The sequence below is a fragment of the Solea solea genome, chromosome 3 (assembly GCF_958295425.1).
Source record: "Solea solea chromosome 3, fSolSol10.1, whole genome shotgun sequence".
Taxonomy (NCBI): Eukaryota; Metazoa; Chordata; class Actinopteri; order Pleuronectiformes; family Soleidae; genus Solea; species Solea solea.
In genome coordinates, this window is record NC_081136.1 from 1121492 (window position 1) to 1147240 (window position 25749).

General features: G+C 44.7%; 1 protein-coding gene across 1 annotated transcript in view; it reads right to left on the minus strand.

The window, feature by feature from the left end:
* ptn (pleiotrophin) overlaps positions 1–24473 on the minus strand; it is a 43474-nt gene extending 19001 nt beyond the window's left edge. The window contains exon 1 of the mRNA XM_058626277.1: positions 24265–24473. The gene's annotated coding sequence lies outside the window, so the exon portion shown is untranslated. The remainder of the gene's footprint in view (positions 1–24264) is intronic.
* Positions 24474–25749: the final 1276 nt, after the last annotated feature.

The following is a 25749-nucleotide window of genomic DNA, read 5'->3' on the forward strand; positions in this document are numbered from 1 at the left end:
TGAGAAGTGTATCGACTGGAGGACAGAGAAAGGCTTTTAGAGAGAGACAGGTGGGCAGGCGAGCGTATAAAGTCAGGCCAGCAACTCCAGGACGCCGATACAAATAAATAAGGGATTACAGAATGTAGAGTAAAAAAAAAAGAAAAAAAGGGCCGTGTCAAGGGTTAGAACAGGAATATGGATAAGTATGAGGTGAATCTCTCGACAGGAGACTGTGAAAATGCTGTGGGTTAGATAACGACAGCCATTGAAGGAAAGTGATTCATTCTTCTCGAGGCCGTGGGATCGGCTTTAATTGAGGCACGGCGTCGTTTCTCATGTGTTTAGGTGGCAGATGATTAGAGGGAAATGCCACACGGTTTCTGACTAGTGTTCTGTAAAAGGTCAGACCGTGGGGGAGAGAGTTGTGTGGAGAGGGTCCCCGCTATCTCTCAGAACAGCCCTGGAGGAGCCCTTGGGGAACCACGAACCCAGGCATCATGTGTGGTCCTCCGTGTGTGCGGCTAAATCTATACGACTCCATTGTTGTTAAAAAGCACATTAATTCTGCTCCAGATGTCTGAGTCCACACTCCACTGTTGTTTTACCCCAAAAAACACAAACAGAGACTTCCCACTATTTTAAAAAAAAAAATATATATATATATATATAATATATAGAGTATATATACTGTATATAGAGTTTCCCAGTTCACTCCTGGGTCCTGGGACCTGGATCATTATTGGTAGGACTTCATTTCTGGCAGTGATGCAAATCCCTGCACCATTTCTGGTGCTGAGCTACGACATGCATTCATCGTCTGGCCATTCATGTCACCATAAGCTAAAGAAAACTTATTTTTATACAAACTGGGACAGTGGTCAAGTGTTATTTCCAAAAATGATAGGTAGATGATAGAGTTCTAGCACTATTTGGCGCTAGTCGTCTCGGTTTGGTATCAGTCACGTCGTTTTTTACTTCCTCGATGTGGGCGGGGTCGGGACACAAACTCCTGACATTTTAGACGTTTCCTTTGCTAAATGTTGGAGATTAACGCATGTGTTCAGTCTTTTTAACTGATCTACAGTTCGGGATTGTTCGCTTTGATTCTTGTGTTGGACGTCGCGCTCGTGACGACACTCTCTGACCATTCAGTGGCCGGCAGGCTATTAAAGCACGATCACTAAAGTACGATCACTGATGGAAAAGCAAAAAAGACAAAAGAATCATGGAGAATTGTCACATGGACAGCGCACCAGTATGGTCATGTGATACATTTTTCTACAGACTTTTTCTGATTATAATAAAAGTTTGTCTTTTAATGTAGGTGTTGCCTGAGCGTGTGTGTGTGTGTGTGTGTGTGTGTGTGTGTGTGAGTTCCAGGCCAAGTCTTAATAACAGCACCAACAGTTCAACGATGACATTCTGGCAAAAAATCACAATAATAAAGGCGGCAAACAAAAGCTTTACGAGAGCATCGGAGCTGAAACTGCCGAAATTGACGACTTGAATTTCCACATGAATGCCGCCATCATACTGATCACATTACATCTACGCCTTCAAAAAAAAAAAAACCCACTCAGAGCTCCTCTTTTCCTCTTTATTAGCACACATATGAGAACATTACCAGACCCGGTGCTGTCGCTGCTACAATGAACCGCAGTACTTATCAATTACCCTCCTCTTTAGGATTATAGCACGGCAATACCACGATGACGGATGAGCAGAGCACGCTTTACAAATGCAAACCCTGCTGCCCTCGCCTCTTTATCTCACACTCTATTCAGTGTATGCATTGTCATCGTTTAGCCATGTTTTCACAGAGATGCACAAAGAGAGCCGGAAGGGCCACATCAGTGGATTCATTTTGAACACAGGCCTCTTTTCAGTAGAGACAGTTTTTAAAATAAAAAAAAATAACTTGTTTTTTTCTCTTTTTTTTTTAAAATTGCTGTCTCAGGGGGTAAACATTCCAAACAAATATTAAAGAACGTTTAAATTCAGGATCGTAGTAAAAAGACTATTTTTTAAGGGGAAAACTTTTGCAGCATGTCGTGAGACATTGGTCAGGACACTATTGTTATCATAACGAGGTGAACCAGGTGAACGCTGTTCCTTATTGTGTCTCTAATACTGAACGCCAGTTTCTTAGTATGCTTTTTTTTGTTGTCTGTTTGGGCAACATTTATGATGATTTATTGGAAATATATACATCAAATATTAATCATATTTAAAAAAATGTTTAACCCTTAAAATGCTGTTATGTTTTATGAAAAAAATATTAATATGTAATGTTTTTACAGCTGGGTGTAGCGGGGTGACATTTTCTGCCGCTAGGAACAAATTAGTAAGTTTTTGTCTAGCTTAGCCATTTCAGGCTAATTTATGGAACTGAGATGACAGTTCTTAAGTTTACCAAAATTGAATATCTCCTTGAAAAATTGAGCTATATTCATTTAACACAGGCAAAAAAATAAAAATTCGGAATGGCAGGAAATGTCCCCAGGTACTCTTAAGGGTTAATTGATTTTGTGCGTAGTGTATAATTGTAGTTTTAGTGTAAAATCAAGTTTTAACATCACAATGTTGTGTTTGAGTATAGCGCCACGGTCGTCCAGTGACTCTCTAGTTTGTTTACGCCGCCATATTGGCAGGAAAAGCTTCTTCAAAAATGAGTGGTGTCAGTGCCAACAGAGTTCACTGCGCACAGACTCAATATATCTCCCCGTTAAAATTCCCCTGCAGTGTTTTTCACATCTAACAGATCTAATTCCATACATGCAGCATTCTAACATTTCCCTTCTATCTGATCTCTCTGGTCAAACGTTCCCCCCTTTGCTTGTCTCCGGCTGTTTTGGTGTCCCCATGGCATTCACTTTTTATTAATACAGCTGGTGAAGAGTGGCCTGAAATAATGCCTACTATATATGCTGCCTGATATATATGTATATGAATGTATACAGCGTGGCCTCCTGCCAAAATGGCGCCTCTTTTTTGGTCCTGAATTTTGCATGAGGGGAGTGTTTTTTGGCAGCCAGAGTTCTATAGTGGTTTTAATATTTAATAAAAGTCTGTGAGGAAACTTTATCTTGTGTTTTAAAAGCAGGTCTGCCTTCGTTCTGTCGCAGCAGTCACATTTAGTTCTAGAAGCAGGGGCCACACACAGGCACGACCAGTCGAATAATAGCATAATAGCCTCTAAACAACAGAGTTTTTTCTTTGTTTTACATTTAACAAAGTCTCTTTTTACAAAACAAACTAGGAACAAGCTCAAATTTTTTGAGATAAATACCATTAACTGGTAAACTTAAGCATAATAGTGTTGAAATTGCATCCTGCGAGCCGCATTGGACCCTCTGATGGGGTGGTTGTGGCCCGCGGGCCGTAGGTTTGACACCCCTGATGTACAGTGTGCAATGTTTTTGAGATTTTGAGATTTTTGAGGCACCTGTTTTCCGCCTGACCGTTCACCTCCCTCCTCCCGTGGGTGTGCAGCGTGGCTGCGGGGCATCGTCGTATCGCCTTGTTCCCTTTAGATCCGGGCTGTCTGACTGTTGGACCCGTGCAGCCTGATCCTCCTGACAGCTGCTGACAGCCCAGAAATGGAGCTCCGTCCCCCAAGCCCCCGCGCTGTTAGCATTAGCAGTCATCGCCTCCCTCTCTCAGACTTCTCCCCCCTCCTGTCTCCCTGCCTCCCGCATCCGACGGCCTCCAATTTAGACGTGTATGTCCAATTAAATATGCTACATTTATCTTTATGCGAGAGTGTGTGTGTGTGTGTGAGCGCTCGGCACTGAAAGCACCTTGAGCCACTTGTTCATTAAAGCACACGGAGCGAGAAAGCCTTTTACACACAGCGTGGGCAGTTTTGTTCGTCTTTTGATGAAACCGTCCTCTTTTTTCTTCTCCACCCTGTCGCTGCCCCTCACTCTGACTTTCTCTCCTCTTCATATTCGGTGCGTTTAGCTCGGAGATACGGGGAGAATTTGTATTTCTGTCCACGTGTGCACTGCCACACACACACATATATATATATATATATATATATATATATATATATATATATATCTCAGTGCATTTAATTTGGCTTGTAAACAACACTGTGGCTTTTCATATTTGGAGCAGCAGAGGCAGCGACAGCTTATTAAACAAAACAAAAAAAGAGCGCCTTCACAGTCTTCTTGAGAGGCGAAAATGCCCCTAATGTGCTAAAAACTAAGATGAGTAATGCAGCGGCAGATACGCCTGCCAGTCACGGCACAATCCATAAATAATACACACAATAATGCAGAAAAATAAAACATGTGATTTATTAACAAGTGTTTCTAATGCCAGCGAGTTCAGACTGGACATCGCCAATTAGACGGAGTGTTTTTTTCCAGTACATGTGATAATTAAACAAAAGTTCATTCCACTGCTTGTTAAATGTTCACATGGATTACAGCGGCTTCGCATGTCGTGGCATGCAATACTCACATGAACAGTAGGGGGCAGTACCTACGATGAAGCGGAGTCTCATCCATTCACAAAAAACCTCGACTTCTAATAAAATCCAAAGAAAAAATAAGACATAAAATGTCCACAATAACTTTTAAATCCACTTTTCTCTGCATATGTTCCTTTTTTACAGCCTTCGCTCTCAGTCACACCTCTCTAAAGCCTGTCAGAGTGTTAGATTGTTCTTCTTCCTCCTCCACTCTCTCCAATTTCCAAGTTTTCTATGAAGGACCAATTCACAAACTTTTAACAACCACCTCTCGAGTGCATGGTAATGGCAGGACGACCATAGCTCAACACAGGCCGGCTCTGTGCTGCAGAACTGCAGGCATTAAGGCGTCCAAAGTAATAAAAGACATCTCCACACATGCACTTTTCATCCACGCGCCGTTTCCACTGGAAAGTGTCGAGCCAAGCGTGCACAGATTTTCATTTAAGTCGCCATCGACTCTGAATTACGGGGCCTGTGTTCGACCGTTTCACAGACATGACTCTTGATTCCTTTAATGTAATGTGAGTTAGGCAGTTACAGTAAATACCTTCTGTTTTATAGACACAAAAAACGTTCTCTGTTGTCAGGCTGAAGTACAGTCGGTAAAGATTAACAGCTAAGAAACTGAAAATAGTGACATAGTTTGTGCAGTTTCTGGGCCTGCAAAAATAATAAAATCTCCATTTGTATATCAATAACAGTTTTTCCCGCATCTAAACTCAAACAGGCTTTCGGTGTCTGATTTGTTTGAAATACGCTGGAGATAATCTGAGCAAAAAAAAACAAAACCTCACACCTCAGCGTGAAGAATAAAAAAATGAAGTGCAGAAATGCCACAGGAAAGAATTAGTATGACCTGAGATAAGGAAACAAGTCTTTATGTTGCACTAAAGTACTAAGTTCTCTGGATGCTGATAAACCCTGTCCTTTACTCTCCATCCATGTATAAGAAGCCAGTGTGGGATTAGATGTGACTGCGGGTGTTATCTCTGCACAGCCTTGCAGTGTGACGCCTGTTTTGGCTGAAGCTTATGTGGGAAACCTCGGCACGTGTGTGTGTAGGTGGTCTACAGTACATGTACGATATCTGCCAATGGAATCATGTTTAAATCCAGACAATGAGAAATGTCCCCCATCACTGGTGTGGAGTCCTGTCCAGTTGGAAATGTGACAATCTGGCTCACTGTCACAAATCCGACGATATTCTATCATATGTTGGAATCACACAAATGGCAGGGGATGATTTTTTTTAGTCTAGGGGAAGTAGAATAAACGCTGATGCTGCTAAATCCCCTGCCGTGAGCGACGGTGGCTGAGTTGTCTTTCAAAGTTGAAAGGTCGGGTTCAATTCCCAGCTCCACTAGTCTACATGCCAATGTGTCCTTGGGCAAGACGCTTGACCCTGCTTTGCTCCCAGCAGCTGTGCCCGGCAGTGTATGAATAGGCATGAAAGATGAGTGAATAGGTTGTAAATGGCAAAAACTGTAGTGTAAAGCAGCTTTGAGCGGTCGTCAGGACGAGAAAAGTGCCATAGAAATACAAACCAAACCATAGGGTGAAGTGTATGGGCTAACTAGTCCTTCAAACTAAGATTTTAGGGGCAAAGGTCATGAATTATTTCCCAGATTAAAGATTCAAAGAAAGTAAAGGCAAACATTCGTTAGCATGTTGTGTCGCTACACCAACCCCAACAAATATCACTATTTCCAGGTTTTAAAAATGTTTTCTGTCATCTCTCCACTTTGCTACCTGCCGATGTCCCACATGAGCAATTGACCAACGGCTGACGATAGCGCGGTTGTTTTCTGGGTCTTTCTTGTGATGACATGTTGAATCTTCTTGTCGTGGGGGCAGCAGCCTTAGCAAGGAAGCCTAGACCATCCTCACCCCCCAGCCACTTCTGCCGGGGGGGGGGGGGGGGGGGGGGATCCCAAGGCATTCCCAGGCCATCTGAGAGATAAAATCCTTCCAGCATGCCCCAAAGGCTCCTTCTTGAAGGACATGCCTGAGGAGGCATCCTAACCCGATGCCGAACCACCACAGCTGGCTGCTCTTGACGTGGAGGATCAGTTCTCCTGCGGTTCCACTCTGAGCCCCTGCCTAGAAGTGCATCAGACCATCTGAAGCGTGATGAAGTCCTTGCAACTCAGTTCCAAGGGCCAAGCGGTATTCCCACTCATGTCCTACCACTGTATTCTCCACATGGGGGTTCACTCTCACGGTAAATTTAGAGTGTCCAACTTGCCTAATCCCCAAAAGTGCATGTTTTTGGACTGTGGGAGGAAACCGGAGAACCCAGAGAACCCGTAGAAAACCCACGCACACATGCAAACTCCATGCCGAAAGGCCCGTGTTCCAACCGGTTCGCCAACCCGGGTCTTCTTGCTGCAAAGACAAGAGCACCCTCACTATACTTTTGACATCATGCAGGATTTGTGTTCTCATAATCCCCGACAGAGTTGCCTGAGACAGGCGGAAGATGTGAGACTCACGCGGCTGTCGACAGATTCATTCATGTTTCCTCTCTGTGACGGTGACAACATTAGCTTGGAAGAAGGCGATGCTAAGCCGCGGCGGCGCCACGTGCGATGAGAGGTTCCCACCGTTTGACGTGGAAGACGAAACGGCAAGTGTGGGCAGATCCTGTTTATTCACTTTTGCAAAACAAATTGTGGTCGACAGCTTTGGCGGCGTTCTGAGATGCTACGTTTGTAATATTGGAGAATATGCATACGGTGTTTATGGTATGTTTGTACCTTTAAACACATTTACACCAGTGCTCTCCTGAGTCCGTGTACTGTGAATCACTCGTGCTATTATGTGCTTTTTCTTTGTGCCGTCTTAAAATAGACATTAAAGGCCTGCGCGGCGTCTTACGTCGAACAACAAGGATACAGTGCGGCTCCTTTGCTTTGCCTAAGCGCAGCAGCAGTAGCTTCCCCTGTCGCCTTTGTAGTAGTAAAACAAAGCTTGACTACACATTAGAAAAGCCTCACACAGGCAAACAGTGGTGCTTTTCCCTCCAGGCTGACGCTCACCTCAGATCACACGGCATCAGCAGCAGAGAGAGAGAGAGACAGGTCAACAAGACACACACTCACGCACCAACACCTTAAAATAAGCTGTTAGACTTTAAAATAACAGACGAGTCGGACTCCGCGGGCCTTTTCAGTCCCAGCGTTGCTTTGATATCTGTCCAATTTCAGGGATGAGTGCAACCGAGCGAGTTTAGGCCTTTTAATCACTAACCTGCGTGATTTAGCACGGAAGCAATCATCAGCCGCCATTTTTAACCATTTTCCACCCAATGACGCCACACAGTCGCACACAGGCTGGAGGCAGGTGAGCATGTGCGGCGCACGACTGTGCGATTCCCCCGTCCACGGGTTTCAAACGTTTGCTTGATTAATGTTCACTCTGCTCCCGCGTGGATGAACCCGCAGAGAGCTGCAGCGTTTTCTTTCAGTTCCATTCAGACAGCGGTGCAGAAGAGAAGAGGCAGATTTGAGACGAGCCGAGGATGACATGCCGTGTTGCACGGTGTTGTGACGGTGGATCAGTGAACAGGAACTGAACAGGGACGAAGCGACTCGTACAGTAGATGCAAGGAAATGGATGAGGATGAAAATTGCTGAAACAAAAACGCAGTCTCAAAAAAGACGAAGCCTTTCATCGCTGCGTTGCGTTCATTTCATCTGTGATTGTGCAACGACACGGGAGTGCGATACCACCAGAAAGAATGGGGGCAGTATCGAGTCAACAGTCCGGTCAGTGAGGAAAACGATGGAAAAGAGTCTACGTGGGCATTAATTTCAGGGGATATGATTGGAAATGCATCGGTCATATCGTCATCGGTCTGACATTCAGAGGACCAAATCCCAAAGACACGAAATCCGAACCTCTTCATGTTGATGCCTGCAGCTTGGTGCTCGGTGCTGCCCTCTGGAGGAAGTAAATCCTTCTCCCTTTCTCGGGGTCACCTGAAATTTGGCAGATATTTGCCCTCCCTGATGCAAACCCGCCAATTGATCTGGGGTCAATTTAGAGTGTCTAATTAGCAATTAGCAATGGGGATTGGGCACCTTGCTCAGCCCTTGACTTGACAGGGACTTGAACCAGCAACCCGTCTGTCATAAGCCCCCTTTGTTAACAACACAAAAGACGCCATGGAGGTGTGTCGGCTCAGTCACAGAGGGGACAGACACATGCAAAGCTAACATTTAGCATTTTATTTTCCGTCCATCTTCTACCACTTTATCCTCCACGTGATGTCAGCTGACGTAAGGGCGAGAAACAACAACGATCAAAGACAAAAGTGTCGTCCTCTGAAGATCAGTGTCATTAAAGAGGCTTCTCTGGTTGTTCATTTTTAAGATTAAGCGATTCTAAACCTGACATTTTCTCCATCACAGTGACACTGTGTGTTCTCCGTGTGCTCCATCCTTCCACATCGTTATTAGTCTTGTAATCACGACTGAATTTCAGCTCATTTTCGTCCACTGAAATCAAGGCTTTTCACGCTGGCTCTCTCTTTATCTGTTCCTCTTCCACACCTCCCCTCGGATCACTTAACGCTTGCTTTGTTTCTCTTACAGCAGTAGGTGGGAGTTGGAAATGAGACGTTGGTGCTAAATGATGATGAGAATTTCCTCTCCTCCTGAAGGGGGGGTGAGAAAAAAAGGAGGCTAATTCCTGATGATTCAGCCACCGAGGAAAAAAGAAGAGAGAAAGGAAATAATCTCACTCACTCAGTGAAGTGTTCATTTTTTTTGCTAATGTGCGGCAGACAGAGAGAGTGCGTGGTGGTGTGTGTTTGCTTTGATTCGACTGTCAGCAGAGGGCTCTCATGATCTATCTGTGATGGCTCTGACCTCTCGTCTCCATTTACTGACACACACACACACACACACACACACATCAGCGTTCCTTTCAGGGCATTATTGAACAGGGGGGGGGGGGGGCTTTTCACCGCTCACACAAAAGTACAGATTGCATTTTTGTTTATCTCACCATTGTGTCGTACACTGTGTGTGTGTGTGTGTGTGTGTGTGTTCCTCTTCACACTGAACTGAACGATCACCACAGTCTTCAGAGTGACCTCCATGTGCAGGTGTTTAAACTCTGACAGTGGCGGCTAATCAATGTAGGGGGCGCCCCCCCCACCACCTCAACTTGTCCCACATGAAGAAGAAGAAGAGGAAGAAGAAGAGGAAGATGAAATGACTCCCATGGATTGAAAACAACATTTGTTTCTTTTTTCATGAGCTAGAAAAGTAGAGATTATACACAGAGTGAGTGAATGAGTGAGTGACCTCATCAACTCCACAGTGGCCTCTGGTGGGTGAAATAAGTCATTGTCAGAGGTAAGTGTGGGATTCTTTCAAACACTTTCTTGTTTCTGTGGAAGATAGCGGCCATTTTGGAGGTTCTTCTGTCAGTTTTTTGTGTTGTTTACGGTGGAAATGGCTTAAGGTATTCGGCTTTGTCGCACTTTTGACTCTCCGTCGTGACGGTGGGAGTCGGAAATGATGGTGTGTGTGTGTGTGTGTGTGTGGCCTTTATTGTTTTGTTCTTGCAGACTTGGACTTTGTAGATCAGTTCTTTTTGTGGCAGTGTTGGTTATTCTGAAACAGTTTTTCTTTTTTACAGTATATATAGCAAAATATGGGTTGTACAATGCTTGTGTATATAGTAAAGTATAGTATCAAGATTAACTTTATGGTCCCACTTTGTCTTTGCTGCAGTCATGACAAAAAAACAACATATACAACATGATACAAACACAATACAACAGATATTAAAATAAATAGATAAATAGCAGTAACCGTGAAGAATGCAAACCCGGGCTTATTCCAGCTTTTATCTGCCACTATTTAAGAGCTTAATAGACACAAGAATAAATTAGTTTTGGAATCAGTTCAGTCTGCAGCGAGGAACTCTAAACCTTCCACCAGAGGGCAGCAGCTCATACTCTGTGTGTAGAATGGGACTCGCGTCACTAACGATTCTATTGGCTTGTCTTAAAGTAGCCTGTTCATATATGCTCTGCATGGATGAGTGAGTGCTCCTTGACACCAATAAGTTTCCATGCAGTATGAATCAGTCGGAACAGTTTGAGTATAGAATAGTATAGTACAGTATAGAATAGTATAGTATAAAATAGTACGGTACAGTATAGAATAGTATAGTATAGTATAGTATAGTATAGTATAGAATAGTATAAAATAGCATAGCATAGTATAGTATAGTATAGAATAGTATAAAATAGCATAGCATAGTATAGTATAGTATAGAATAGTATAAAATAGCATAGCATAGTATAGTATAGTATAGAATAGTATAAAATAGCATAACATAGTATAGTATAGTATAGAATAGTATAAAATAGCATAGTATAGTACAGTACAGTATAAGTCCTCTAAAGTTCAGTTTGTTTGGGGAGGTAAGACTCTGGTCCACCTAAAAACGTAGGTCTCGGTTCGCTTCGCTGCAACGCAGTGCATTGTGGGTAAACACAACCGAAACAATCAGAGCGTCGTACGTTCACACAGAACCATAGGATTTGATGCAGCTGCATGTTTTGCTCTGATGTGGAGGAAACAGAAGTTGTCCTGCATTAAAACAGCAGAGGAATCTCGTCTCCTCCTTCAGTGATTCTTGACGCAGCGCCGCCTCAGGCGAGGAGGGGAACACGTTGTTCAGAAGGGTCGAGAACCGAGTCCTCAATCGTACCGAGTCTAGCGGAGAATAATCTCATCTGTGGTGGAAATGGAAAAAAGGGTCGACTTTCTCCGCTGCTCCAACGTGAACCTTAAAAACTGTCTTTTGGCAGCGGTTGAATCACCTGCACTCAACCCTGCCTAAAGTCTTCAAATATGTTTGAGGTTGATCACAGAGAAAAGGCTTTTTTCTCTCTGTGGGATCAGACACAAAAAGAAGAAAGACTCGTTGAGTCGGATCAAGACGACCCTGAACCACAGCAACCAGTCAGAATGTATTCAGTCAAACAAGCACGAAAAAATCTCCACCAAAGAGAAAACGTGTCGGAAATCATTTGGGAGAAAGTCGTCTATGGTCTCTGCTTCAAAACATTCTGATGAATTAGTCTGTGTAGTTTTTCTTGGTGTTAAATCTAACAAAGGATTTAAAAACTCATTGGATGTCGCGTTTCTTCTCCTGCCTGTTTTCATTGAACAGAATTATCAGCAGCGGCTCAGAAGGTCGAAGGTCGGCCCAACAATTACTTCACAGCTTCAAACGCTGTGAAACAAACCCACAGAAAACATGACACTGAAAACAAAAAGTTTTACCACAGGGGAGAGTCCAAGAGACGAAGAGACAAACGTTTCTGGCAGCAAAACAGGAGCAGGAGTTCAGAACAACCTCCTCCTGAACTGTTCAGCACAACTTTACAAAAGGAAAATCAACACTTTGCTCACAGCGTCTTGCGCTGCCACCCAGTGGCCGCCAATCGAAAAAGCATGCCTTTAAATTCCCACTCGAGGCCTCGTTTTCTTTCTACTCGTCACTTATTTTCTACACGGTTTGTGCAAATCTATCAGGGAGTTCCATGAAATCACCATAATTAAGACAAAAGGGGCAACGGCTAATTATCATAACAGTGTATTGGGGTTTATGTTGCCTCTCTCTTCGTACACTGCGAGGAGGAAAAGCATCGAAATCCTCCCACTGCAGCATTTCATTCACAACAAGAGCGAGAGAGGGAGAGAAACGATGCTATTTTTAACTTGTTTACTCCCGTTTGTAATGATGGTGTCGCTCAGTTCCTTCTCTGGCAGACTCGACGCGACCCTCAATGAATCAAACGCAGCTTCCGACGCTCTATATCCCAGGACCGGGTGACAGTCTTATTTCCAGCCATCGAGGGAGCAGGAGAGGAAAGTTATTTTCTGAGTGGTGGACAGAGGAAGATTGGACATCCCCGATCTGTCAAGGACGCGACATTTGGCCGGAGCAAATCATTCACTTTTATTGCGTTGTCTTTGGGGCCATTTGGCACGAGGAGATGGGATCGGAAGGCTAACAAAGCGCACCGCCTCCATCTAGCACTGTCTTCTGTTCAGTTTTAAAGGCTAATCTATAACCTGTGGAGTCTGGAAACACTCGGGCAGTTCCTCACGGAGTCTGGCCTCGCTCCGCCCGAGCAAACCGCTGATCAGAGGCGAAAAGTTGTCTAGTTGCTTTGTTGTGAAACAATGAATTCTTGTAGCTAGCGGACGCGTTCCAGCAAAGACTGGCTAAGCAGATTTGGCGGAGACACAAAACTGAAAAAAAAGTCTTCAAATATTGCAATGAAGTTTTTATGCTTGAGCAAGGTCAGGAAGCTGATAAATTGCGCCACCTGCTGCTCATCGTGGTGAACTGACGACCACTATTTGCTCTGCGGCAGTGAACGGAACCGCACGCGAGTTGTGCGTCGTCTTTTTATCGAATTGAAATCCAAATTTCGACTTCAATTCCTGCCAATCGCGATAAACTCGGTACCATCTGCACTTGACTTGCTGCCCCATCCACGGACCAGTTGGAAGCGCATTGATGCAGATCCTGTGCTGACCACAAACGCTCCCGCGCCTCCTCCAAAGAAAGCACCAAAAGCCTCCGCTTCAAGACATCTTTGACAGCAGCTGGCTCAACGTTAATTGAACACCTGTTTTCCCAGAGAGTGCTCAGAAATCTCGCCTCAATGCCAAACTTAATAAACATGTAAACAACTTTTATGTGTGGTGGCCTTGACGTGAAAAGGGAAAAATAGTGTGGGGGGAAAAAAAAGATAATAATTGGCATATAATTGGCAACCAGGGTCCCAGTGGGCAACAGAACAGTGTGTGTGTGTGTGTGTGTGTGTGTGTGTGTGTGTGAGTTGTAAGTGTAGTGCAGTCACTGAAGAGGGCGCGTGCGGCACCGCAGAGATCCAGCGCCTACGGTCGTCTGACGTCAGGAGGGGGAGGCTGATGGGAATTCAATACACAGCGTTCACACTGCCTAATTTATTCCACAATAGAATCGGCTCGCAGCTTGTTTGTCTGCGGTTCAATCGATGGCAAAGGTCACTGAGGTTCAGGAGCTTTTCTGTTTCTGTCCATGAACGTCGACACAAAAACGAGCCGCAGTTTCAGATATACTATAAGAGATTTTAGGGACATAGGTGTCCAATAACAATACTGATACCAATATCACTCAATTTACATTGATGAATTTTGCTGTTTTCTTCTTTTATCGTAAAAAAATCTACATGATTCACATGATCATCCTTCACTCACATGCTCAGTGTTGCCCTGACACCGATGGCGTGTTTCCACTAGCGTGACTCGACTCGCCTCGGCGCGGCATAGCAGCTATTTTGCTTTTCCATCCATTTTGAAATGAACTGATTCTAATGATTCAGTTACACTGAAAACAACTGCTCTATAAGTCACTAGTTTGTGTGTTTGTGTTGCGTAGAAAACAAAGTCACGGTAGTTTCATGCAGCCGTGCAGTGGTGACTCCACCCATGTTGAGGAGGAGGGGCTATATTGTAATGGGAAATATAAATGGATATTAATGGAAGATCATCCAAACTGTGTAGAGGCTAAACACCATCATAGTTTAACCCTTTAACACCTAAGCCTCAAAATTTGTTTTTTTTTTGCTTATTTTAACCAGAAAAGGGCAAGAAAACGTCCTGTGTGTCCTGTGACTAAGTGATTTTTGCCCACTTTTCCAGAATAACTGTCACTATCTGGCAGTTATTTACAATTTACTGCTTGTTGAAATGGAAGAAAAAACACTGCAGTTGTACATGAACGCACTAGATTTTGTTAAATCTTGTTAAATTTGTTTGAATTTTTGTCTCAATGTCCAAAAACAGGCCAAAATAAAAATGGAAACTATGTGCTATGTCCAACTCCCTCCTCTCTCGTGACAAAGATGCCTTCCTGCAACAGCGCGAGTGAAATTACCGTAATAACCACACGTTGTGCGTTGATGTTCAACTTCTCAGCTTTCAGGAACCGTTATAGCACAAACTGTCGCCGCGGAACCACAGTAATGCAAACGCGTCCCCTGCAATATGCTTATTCCACATAAACTGTCACATACTGGACCTTTAATGCTAGTTTACTGTCTGATTGTGTCGTTAATAAATGATAAAATCCACACACACACTCAAGAGAGTCTGTTTTGTCAAATAAGGGAAAAAAGAAAAGATTTTCACTCCATTTCGCCCAAAAATCATTCGGTCCACCTCGCAGATCCATCTCATTCACCATCACCTTGTATTTTCTGCAATAAGCCATTTCCATCCATCTGTGGAAATAACCTCAGTGGATTGTGCGAGCGTGATGTCATCGTTGTCCACATCCATCTGCACAAAACGCCGCCCGCCGCCGCTTTATTCACCAAAACCATAAATGCTGTAGATTCTATATGTGACGCCATTTACAGATAAATGAGGGAGTGCACGGACACATCCAATCCCAGCTCGGCGCTCACTGTGCTGATGCCAGTGGCCCTGACATGACTCTGGCTGCGTTCAGCTGCGGGGTGGGTGCAGGGTTACAGGGGGGGGCGGGGGGAGGGGCACCAGCCCCACAGTCGCAGCCCAGAGCTCTAACCGTGACCTTTCAACTTACCACTGTGCATTAGGAGAGTCGGAGGAGACGGCGCTGCAGTGTCGCCTCCTCTCCTCTCCTCGTGCCCTAGTTTACTGTAATGTGTGTCACATGAGCCGCTGCAGTGAAGCTGGTTTTATTCATCTATATAATATTCATCTGATAATTCCAGCTCTGAGCACAGTCAGAAGAGATAAAGGTCCAGGTGTAACATTTAGATTTTTGACTTCCACAACCATTGCATGTATGTAACATAAATATATTTGTGTGTGTAGAATTAAGCTTAAACCTTAGAACTTTACCATTACAGTGTTTAAACATACAGTAAGAATGTGTCTTATAAAGGCAATTTGACAGCAACTATACAAACAACCTGAGGCAAAACTACTCCAAATGTTTCAAATCAGGATTGAATTTGTGAAATTTGTAAATGCGTCACAGTTCAAATTTCACTCGACTCGTTTTTATGAACAAAAAGAAAAGAAAAAAACGCTCTATTTCGAAACATCTGAATATACTCTGAATTCATGTTAAATCCCGCGGGATTCGGTGAGATCCCAAATCCCTGAATTGGTGTGTGGTCCTGAGTCTTGACTGGATCGTCTAGTTTGTGCTTTCTCAGGATTAAAACATTGAAAATCTTAGGTCAGGGTTACAAAGTCACGCCAGGGTCCTGTAGTATCCCATTTCACCATCGGGTGGCGGTATGTCTGGAGGCAGGCAATAGGATGCATTCTTACCAAAGAAGAAGAGGACGATCCCTCAGACATGTTCGAAGGAAAGGTCCGTCGGGCAGGGGGAGTCAGGGTGTCCGCCGGACAGAGTCGCCAGGTCGAGGCTCCTTGGCGACGACTTCTTCTGTTGTCTAAATGTTTTCTCTGCTTTGTGGGCGGGGCTTAATACTTCACCTACGGTTGTAGTTGCAATCTGCAGACTCACCATTAGATGTCACTACTACACTACCACTAAGTAGCATCACTGACGTCTATAATCCTTGTCTAAATAAACGGGGGAACCTTGAATGAATCTGTGTTAGACCTGTTCTCCAGCGCCACGTCATCGCCAGTTCATTTCCTTCTCTCCTTTTCCTAATCCCTTGAGAACCTTAGATCCAGGATTTAAATTCTGTACGTCGACCTGCAGGTACCTCAGCGTTATTTCACACAATTCCAGTTTTTGTGTGCAGTCTAAACGAATGAACGCACTTCACCGTGCTAAGGTTAAGACAATAAAATCCCCACACACACCAACACCTTAATCTTTGTACTTCTTTCCTCCACCTTTTGTGCCTTTGTGATCTGACATACAAAGCAATTACTCATACTTCATAGGAGGAGAGCGAAGGTAAATTTGTCGTTAAATGTCATGCTCTTAAAGTTTGTTAAAGGTCAACGGTGTAACATTTAGGAGGGCTTGGTCTAAAGTTGAACACACTACCTGTAAATGGGTTTTTTATTAACAGAAAAATAGAAATTGTTTTGCTGCGGGTCAGCCTTTTGTTTGCTCTATCAACCTGATACACAAACCAACGAAGAAGACAAAGGAAAAGGCCTCTGGTCTGCTGCACTCTGCAGCCTCGCCACTAGATGTCACTAATATTTACACACAGGCAACAGATTCCGTCAGTTTGACGTCAGTCGGCGAGCGGATTACAGGCGCGGGATCGCGGAAGAGTCGCGACACAAACTCGTCCTTCTCACCCACAAACCTCCTCATGCCAGGGATGAGTGAGAGAAGACCAAGAAGAGAGGCGGCGTCGAGGAAACGGTCCATTTAATTTAAAGCTACCTCTCTCTGTATTTTCCACTCGTCATGTTTAAGGTCAACCAGGCGAATAACTGAACTTTTGAAGGTACAAGTTCAGAGGCAGATTTGCCAGAACAGGGACTTGTTCGGCTGCCAAGCCCACAGACGAGGTCTGGGTCTTTACCAGCAAAGGACATGTCGCACATTTGCATTCATTAGTTTTTTTACTTTGTGTGAGAATTCAGGGAAAGTGTGTAAAAAAAAAAAAATGTGCTCAGCCGAAGGGTAAGAGATGACATACGGAATCTGCAGTGAACACAGATGGGAGCTGATGTTTCACTTACACCTCGAGGTCGTAGTCTCTGTGTCCATGTCACAGTGACCCTGAATCTGCAATGGCGTCCAAAATAAAGGAATATATATATATATATATATATATATATATATAAAAAAAAGAGGAGTCCGGAGGGCTCTGCTCTGTTCTGTTGTTGCGTCCGAATGCCTGTTTGAATCACTGTCACCGGCGGCAACGCACAATAACAGTAAACAACAAAAGTAGACACAGGAGTTGTCTATTTTAGTCCTAATTCATCCAAAATCCTGAGTTTAATAGAACACCTACAGACGCAGCAGTTTGTCATTAACCCTCGAGAGTTCCTTTAAAAAACTTACTCATTTGTTCCTAGTGGCCGAAAATGGCACCTTCCCAAAAACTGCTGTAATAATATTATATGTTAATATTTTTGTCAATCTATAAAAGCTACTTCAGCTTGAAATACACAAACATACAAATATTAATAAGATTTTTGAAATTGTAACCCTTTAAAGGACATTATGTCGACACAACACGGAAATAACCTACAATAATTGGATTATAATTATTATTAGACCTTGAGATGGGTCAGTGATTGGTAGAAACATTGATTTTGATGCATTGTTGTTGTCAGAAAAAAATGGACTAATTTGGTCCTAGCGGCAGAAAATGTCCCTCAGAACTCTTAAGGGTTAAAGGTCATGTCACCATTTTCACCTTTTTAGGGCGATGATATGATTTAGACAAGATGCTAGAATCAGAATCAAAGTCTGTTTAATGTAGACATTTTCAAATAAGTACACACTAAAGGAGAGTGTTTTTTACTATTTGACAGGTGAATCATTCCTGATCTACTTACCTAAAAAAGTTCAGCTCAGCAGAGCAAGATTTGGAAGTAATATCATAACTCATAATGTCTTCAGTGCTTCAGTCAAATCATTCATGCAACACAACAGCGAGATGGAGATTTATCATCGAAGAAGCGGCGAGGAAGCGCCATTTAACCAAATTTCATTCAGATATAAGGGAGACTTTAAAGGAAGTAAGTCAAACTGCCTCCTTTGTTGAGCGTCAGTGTCTTCCTGTGAGAACGTGGACGGGGGTGTGAAGACATCCAAACACGAGGAGAGACACCTCTCGAACTGTTTCCCGGGACGTCCCCTTGTGAGGTTTCGGTCCTCGTCACGCGGTGAACAGCGTGCGAGACGCTGCTTCGCGAACCACCGCCAAACTCCAGCAGAGACAGAGGGCGGGGCCACAGCGTTGGCCTGGTGTTTGTGGTCAGACGGAATGTGAACCCCCCCCCCCCCCCACCCCGGGTGAGAAAAAAACGGGTGAGTTTTATAATGAGGCACCTCCCCCCTCTGCTGGTTGTTTATTTGGACAGACCGGCTGTCTCACAGCACACGCTGTGGACAGAATACTAATGGATATGACTAATGATTCTCTCTCTCTCCCTCTTGCCTTGCTCCCCGTTTTCTTCCCACTCGATCCTCCTTCTCTTCTTTGCCGTCATGCGGAGGAAACTCGCTTCTCTCAAGTCAGGGGAATTCACAATTCATAATTCATTCACTGCGATGACACTGTGACGTGCACACATTAGGGACAACAAGTGCCTCACAGAAAAGCTCCCACCCTTTTTGGATCATGGCCTCTAATCACTAATTGGTGGGCGGACATTAATCTATAATGCCTTTACAGAGTGGGCCTAATCCCATTCGCCCCACTCATCCCTCATAGGTGCTTCATTTTCCCAAATCACATGTTCTCCAGTATCAAGTGCCCCGAAGACAGGAGCAGCAAATATAAACCCCCAGAGCCGAGGAAACTCTCCATCAAACCAGATTTAAAAGATCTTAACGACAAAGTGTTGGAGGTTTGGAGCCTGGTAACCAAAAAAAAACAAAAAAGCTGCAGAGAACGGAGAGGCGGGGATTTGTTAAAGAAAATCAGAAACTTCAAAAACACCAAACGTGTGCTGGTAGAAACACGTCTAAGATGGCGGCCTCTGTCAGGGAAGGCCCCTGTTTAACAAGTAGATTTAAATGTTTATTCTAAAGCTATAAATAAAAACAACAACAACTATATTAAACTGAAAGCAATTACACGCTGTCATAAAGTGTATTTATGGTTGGTTTATTTAATCACTGCCAATAAAATCTCGTAAATGTCACACACTGGGCCTTTAAGACACGACTGGAGGCCTCGGTGAAGCTGAGCCGTTAAAGCTGCAGTACGCAAGATCAGCGGCTCGTTCTCAGGCTCGTTAACCGCTGACGTTTTTCACACTCGCGGACACGACGCGCGCATTTCACACGTGACAGAGTGAGCGATGCGATCACGCAATGAGCGATCGAGTCAGAGGACACAGATTTATTTTGTATGTCTGACTCCGCCTCTGTAGGTGGCGCTGAATCTCTTGTATGAAAGAAAAACAAACAGCAAACAGACGAACGAAATTCAGTCTCCTTCTACTTCCGTGTGAAGAACGCGTTGGGTGCGCGTGCGTGGCGCATGTGCAAATTGAATTCCCCGCCCCACCAGAGGTGGAGTATAAGCCCCACCCCACCAGAGGCGGAGTATAAGCCCGGCTCACCAAACAGTGATCCGAGCCTCGAACCGGCTGAGAGCACGACTCCCCCTGAGCGTCAGCATCGCTCTCTTCTTCTATGGAAGGAATGCGTCCTACTCCCTGAGTCCAGACTTGTACCGCCACCCGATGGTGAAGTGGGATACTGCAGGACCCTTAAGTATACCAGGGCCTTAAGCGTATACATGCAGGAGTAATCTGACTATGCATTATCCAGGTATGTTAGTCTGACTAAGAGTAGCTTGATTTTAGTCTGACAGACGTGTTTGCCGCACATCAAGAAAACCAAATGATTGTCTTAGTCCGACTAAAATCTGACTTTTGACACACGCGTAAACCAACCCACTCATTGTCTCTCAAAGTCTCCGCCCACACTGACGCACACTTTCACGCAGGTGTTGTTTGACCGCAGGTGTGAGAGCGATTGGTTGTTTGTCCCTGTCACGGACCGGCGATCTGTCCGGGGTGTGACCGCCGCGCCTATCGCCCGAGGTCGCTCCACTCTCTCTTTCGGATCGTAGGGGCAGAACAGTTTTCTCAGTTATCCCTTAATTTACGTTATGCTGGAAGATTATTATGGAATTAATGCTAAACAATGCAAAAATTAAAGCTTCGAAGTGCAACGCTGCCATTAGCCGTCCAAGAAGAAATAGGATTATTGTGGTTTCACAGCGAATCCTCGTCATCGCCATCTTTCCTCTTCCGTTTCTGGTTTTCACGGCACCCAGAGTGCTGCACCGCTGCCTCCTTTTCCCTCTTTTCCTTTTACACACTTAGCAATCAAAGTGCTTCTCATCATCACCTCTACATCCCACTTAGCAACACAAACACACTCTTGCCTCCCCGCTGCCACGTTTTTTGGGGGTTATTATATGCCCACACATCTATCTTTCACGCCTTGAAGAATCAAACTCTCACTGTAGAAAGTGTTTTAATATTATTGCTAATAAATCTCTAACAGGTCCAATCCACTCGTGGCCACAAAGCACGTAAACAAAAATAAAGCGAGAGGTTGAATTGATTGAGCCGATAGATTGCAGCTCTAATGTGGAGGTTTGGCAGCGATGTTATTTAATCGCGCCCCCAGGGTTTTTCCTGTGAGCCATTTAACAAGGTTCTGCATCGGCGAGAAAAGTTTTTTTCCCCGAGTTGTTAACTGTGGAATACTTTTATTTTAGAAAGCAGAAGAAGGATTCATAAAGAGAGAATGACCCGATGCTAAAATCCTCTCTTCTTTGTCTCTGTGTGAGAGCCAGAGTTCATTAGAGCAACACAAACACAACCTCGTCCCTCGTGCTTTACACTTGGAAGCCTGGACACACACAGCGCGACGAGAGCAGCGCCCACAGGACCCCCGGGTTCCCTCTGCGACATTTGCTAAAGACACACAAACGCAGCCTCTCTGTGCAAAGCTGCCTGTCGCTCGCTGAAAGGTGCAAATATGCACAAACGCGAGGTTCGGCTCATTATTGGTGTTTTCTGCATATTTAAAAACTGCAGTTCCTCAGTAGAGCGACACCATTGAGCTGTAGGAGATAAATGTAGATGATTTTTATTCACTTTAAGAGGAGATCATGTGTTAATAGCTGCTCATATTATATATATATATATATGTATATATACACGTATATGTATATATATTTATTTACATATACTGTATGTATATGTATATATATACACATAATAAAGTATAAACATATATGTATATATATACACATATATACATATATAATAAAGTATATATGTATATATATATATATATACATATATAATAAAGTATATATATATATAGATAGACAGACAGACAGACAGACAGATAGATGGTGGCAAATCGTGGGTAAATTTGATCAAACATCCAATTAGAGTGACTCTTGCTTTGGTGCATGTTTACTTTCTCGGTACGACTCCGGCTGCTGCCCTCAGACTGTTGCCCTTCTGTCACGTCCACAGCAGCAGCGACAGGCCTGGGGACAGTGTGTGTGTGTGTGTGTGTGTGTGTGTGTGTCCATGTGAGTGGGACACTAATGAGGTGACTGATTACAGAGGAAAAGCCTCAGGTTATCATTAGCTCTCCGAGGATCAAACGTCAAATCGAGGCGAGAGCAGAGCGTGGGGACGCGGGGGGGACGCGGGACACTGTTAGGTTTGATTTCTTACTGAAAATCCATTCAAAGTTCAGGAACAAGGAGGAAATTAGCACCTGTTTTGATTTACGATGCCGACACCGGACGGTTATGGAAGAGCGACAACACGCCTCAACACAAACCCCCCCCCCACGTGTCCCTCACAGAGGGCATCACAGGGCCAGGACCAGCTTTGATTGTCTGTAATGACATCGGTCCCTGCACGTCCACACATGAACATTTAACCCAGACCCCCTCAGCAGCTGCTCCTCCACTGCTCCTCCACTGCTCCTCCACTGCTCCTCCACTGCTCGACGGATGGCGTTGCCGTTCTGTATGTCTCGTCCTTGCTGTACGTAGTTCTGCACTTTATATGTCGTCTCCTTCTACTTCCGGGTCAAAGGTCGGGGAGGAAGTTTTGGTGCGACTCCAGTCCGACTAAGCGCACACATGCAGGAGTAATCGGACTATGAATCGCATTATCCAGTTATGTTAGTCCGACTAAGACAAGCTCGATCGTAGTCAGACTGACGTGTTTACGTGACATTAAGAAAACTGAATTATTGTCTTATTATTATTGGACGCATGTTTTTTTGGTACGATATTGGGATCTAATTTTGAGGATCTCTTATCTGTTTCCTGGCTGTGTATTTTCACCCAACCATGAAAGTTTTTCCGGGTTTTTCCAGATTCTGCGCTCTGATGTTGCCCTGACAGTCCTCTCTCCTGGCATCCGTCCCCTCCTCTCCTCTCCTCTTCCCGTCTTTTATCCTGTCCTCTCTCTCTGTGGAGGCCCTCTGGACCCCGGCGGGGCTCATTCTGTTCATCCCACATGTGAGGGGGGTCAGCGCGGACCCCACGAGAATAAAACCAGCCGCTCAGTGTGAGGATCTTTGTGTATGTTCTCATCCCCCCCTTCCCTTCTTTCTGCCTCTCTCGCTTGCTTGTGCCCTATGGATGAGAATTGGCTGCATTCACCGCGCTTCCCTCCCCCCCGGAGCGAACTTCTCAGGGCCCTAACAGCACAATTCAATGCCTTATTGCTCCAGCTCCTCCATGGAGAGGAAAGTGAACTGGTTTGCGCTCTGTTGTCCTGACATATAGGCGCCGGGATCGCGTGGTGACGGAGAGTGTTTAACGAGAGGAAAGGGCAGAATGTGTAAAATGTCACCTAAAGGCCTTCAAATGGCCGTCATGGAGGCGAAATGCCAAAGTCTTTCTCCAGTATTTAGAAATGGAGCGGTGTTATGAGTCGGGCCCTCGCTGGCCGTGGTCCAGCCTAATCCACATTGTCTCCTGACTTCCTACAAACCCCCAGAAGCTGTTTTTTTCCCTCTCTTCTCCTCCAGCTCATCTCCACCTCGTGTTTAATCTCCCCCGGCTCTTTCATTAAGGACCACACAATGTGTTGATTCTAAAGAAATGAAGCGGACACCTCATTTCGGGCAAGAATGAGCCGGAGAAAAGCTTTTGTCTGTCGCAGGAATGCCTGCAGAAACCGGTCTGACTCGGGGGTTGCTATACCAGGACTGAGGAGATCCATGGCAACGGGAGGCAGAGGAAGGTTCTGCCGGACCACGTATGCGGGGGTTTGTCATTCCAGTCAGGCCTGACCCACTTTACTGCATCCTGGGAAAACAGGAAAGTGGCTGACTTCACGCAGCACTCACGTCTTTTCCACGTGAAAATCTCAGTATAACAATGTTTACGTCTTGTTTCACCTGCTTTTTTTTTGGCCCCGCCCTCCGCCCGCCCCCGTGCTGCAGCTGTACACACACAAATGCTCCCTCAGCCTGTTTTCATGCAGGGAAGCAGAAGAGCAACAACAACAACATCTACGCACGCGATAATAAACAAAGCACATGGATGTTTGAAGTCTCATCACTGAGGAAATAGACTAATGATTTAACAGCCCGCAGCTGCCCGGGATTATCGGGGCGTCTCCGATTGTTTACCCAGCACGTCTGCGACCCACTGTACCACCGGGCAGCGCTGCTCCTAATTCTCCTCCATTTCAAAGCTTCAATCGTCTTTTATGATTTCATATGTTTATTATCTCAGATCAACAAACAGCCTCGGGGGGCGCGGGGGGGGGGGGGATAAGCATCATGTCAACACGAGTTTCACGTCGCACCAGAAGGCGAGAAAAAGAAAAGCTTGGTTCATTTTTACAAAATCTTAATCCCAATTTAACCTTGAACTTTAAGTGTGTGTGTGTGTGTGTGTGCGCTTATCTGCTTTTAAAAACACACACACACTTAAAGTTAAAGTTGACACCGGCCTTCGTCTATTTTTGACCAAACTTTTATTTATTTATTTACCCCCCCCCCGCTCCATAATCCCATCCCCTCCTCTCTCCCTCTCTCTCCCTCAGTGTGAAAACCAAACCAGGACAGAAGAGAAATCCACTTACTTTATGTTGCGAGGTCTGGTCGTTGTATATCAGAGCTTGACGCCGTAGTTTCTCGAGACTCTTCTCATGTGCACCTCTGCCCCGCTGCTGCTGATGCTGCTGCTGCTGCTGCTGCTGCTGCTGCTTCTGCTGCTGCTTCAATACTATTTCTCTTTGTGAGCCGAGTGTACGATAGCTGCTGCTGCTGCTGCTGTGTGTGTCGTCTTCTTTCTTTCCTTCTTTTTTTTTTTGGAGTGTTGCATGGGGTGAGGGGAGGGTGATGGGTTGGGTGTTGAATGCCCGGGTTTCCTGACTCGTGATCAGTCCCCCCCCCCCCTTCATCCCCAAGGTCACTCCAGGGACGGCCCTGCTGCCTGGTGCTCAGTGAGACACCAGAGACGAGATGTGAGATACAGGATGAGAGGGAGTGAAAGAGAAAGAGAGAGAGCAGTGAAGAGGCTGCGAGAGGCGACAGACACGTAAAAAACACACAAAGAGAGACAGACACGTAAAAAAACACACAGCGAGAGACAGACACGTTAAAAAACACACAAAGAGAGACAGACACGTAAAAAAACACACAGAGAGAGACAGACACGTAAAAAAACACACAAAGAGAGACAGACACGTAAAAAACACACAAAGAGAAACTGTGAAAAAGTCAGTGAACGCAGCAACAACAACAACAACATCAGAGCAGGGGGGAACAGCACACACAGTTGCGTAAATTCTAATGTTGATCCATGGAAAAGTGAGTGCAGCCACAGCAATCAATACAATATTGACACACACAGACACACACACACACACCAGCTGGACTCTGGGTTTGTTTCCGTGCGTCTCTGACATCGAGCAGAGCTGCAGAAAACACGCTCGCTCGATCAGACGCGGCGACATCTGCTGACGTGATGTCGTCTGAACACGATGAGCTCTACATTTAAACGATAACACAAGTATAAAACAAGTATATCACGGTTGGGAAATCGCAGGCGACGCGCTGGTTTTTATCAGGACGCCGAAGAAGCCGCGTCTTTGTCACCTGTAGTTTCCATGTTTTTTTTGGCCTGTTTTTGGACAAAAAAGACTTGTTACTTTAAATATGTTTCATACTGTTCACATGTACAACTGCAGTGTTTTACACTGTTTTAACATGCAGTAAATTGTCAATGGGCAAAAGCACTTGAGGTACTACTCAACCATTTAAGTCAATATATTCATTGAAAAATGAGAAAAATACCGTTTGGTGTAGTTGTGCAATGCTAAAAAAAAAGAAGCCCACTAGATGGCACTGTGTCTGTGAGCAGTATGCCTTTTCAGTGTTCCTTCAAACAGGAAGTGACACAGTGAAAATTCACTCTTTGGACTTTGGAAGGTAAAACTATTTTGCTGACATATTATCGTCTCAGAGGAGTCGTTATACAGAATTATGAAACTTCATTCAACTAAAATAAGTCTCAAAAACGTGCTCCACCAAACGGTCGAGTTGTCATTTTATGGTAAAGGTAG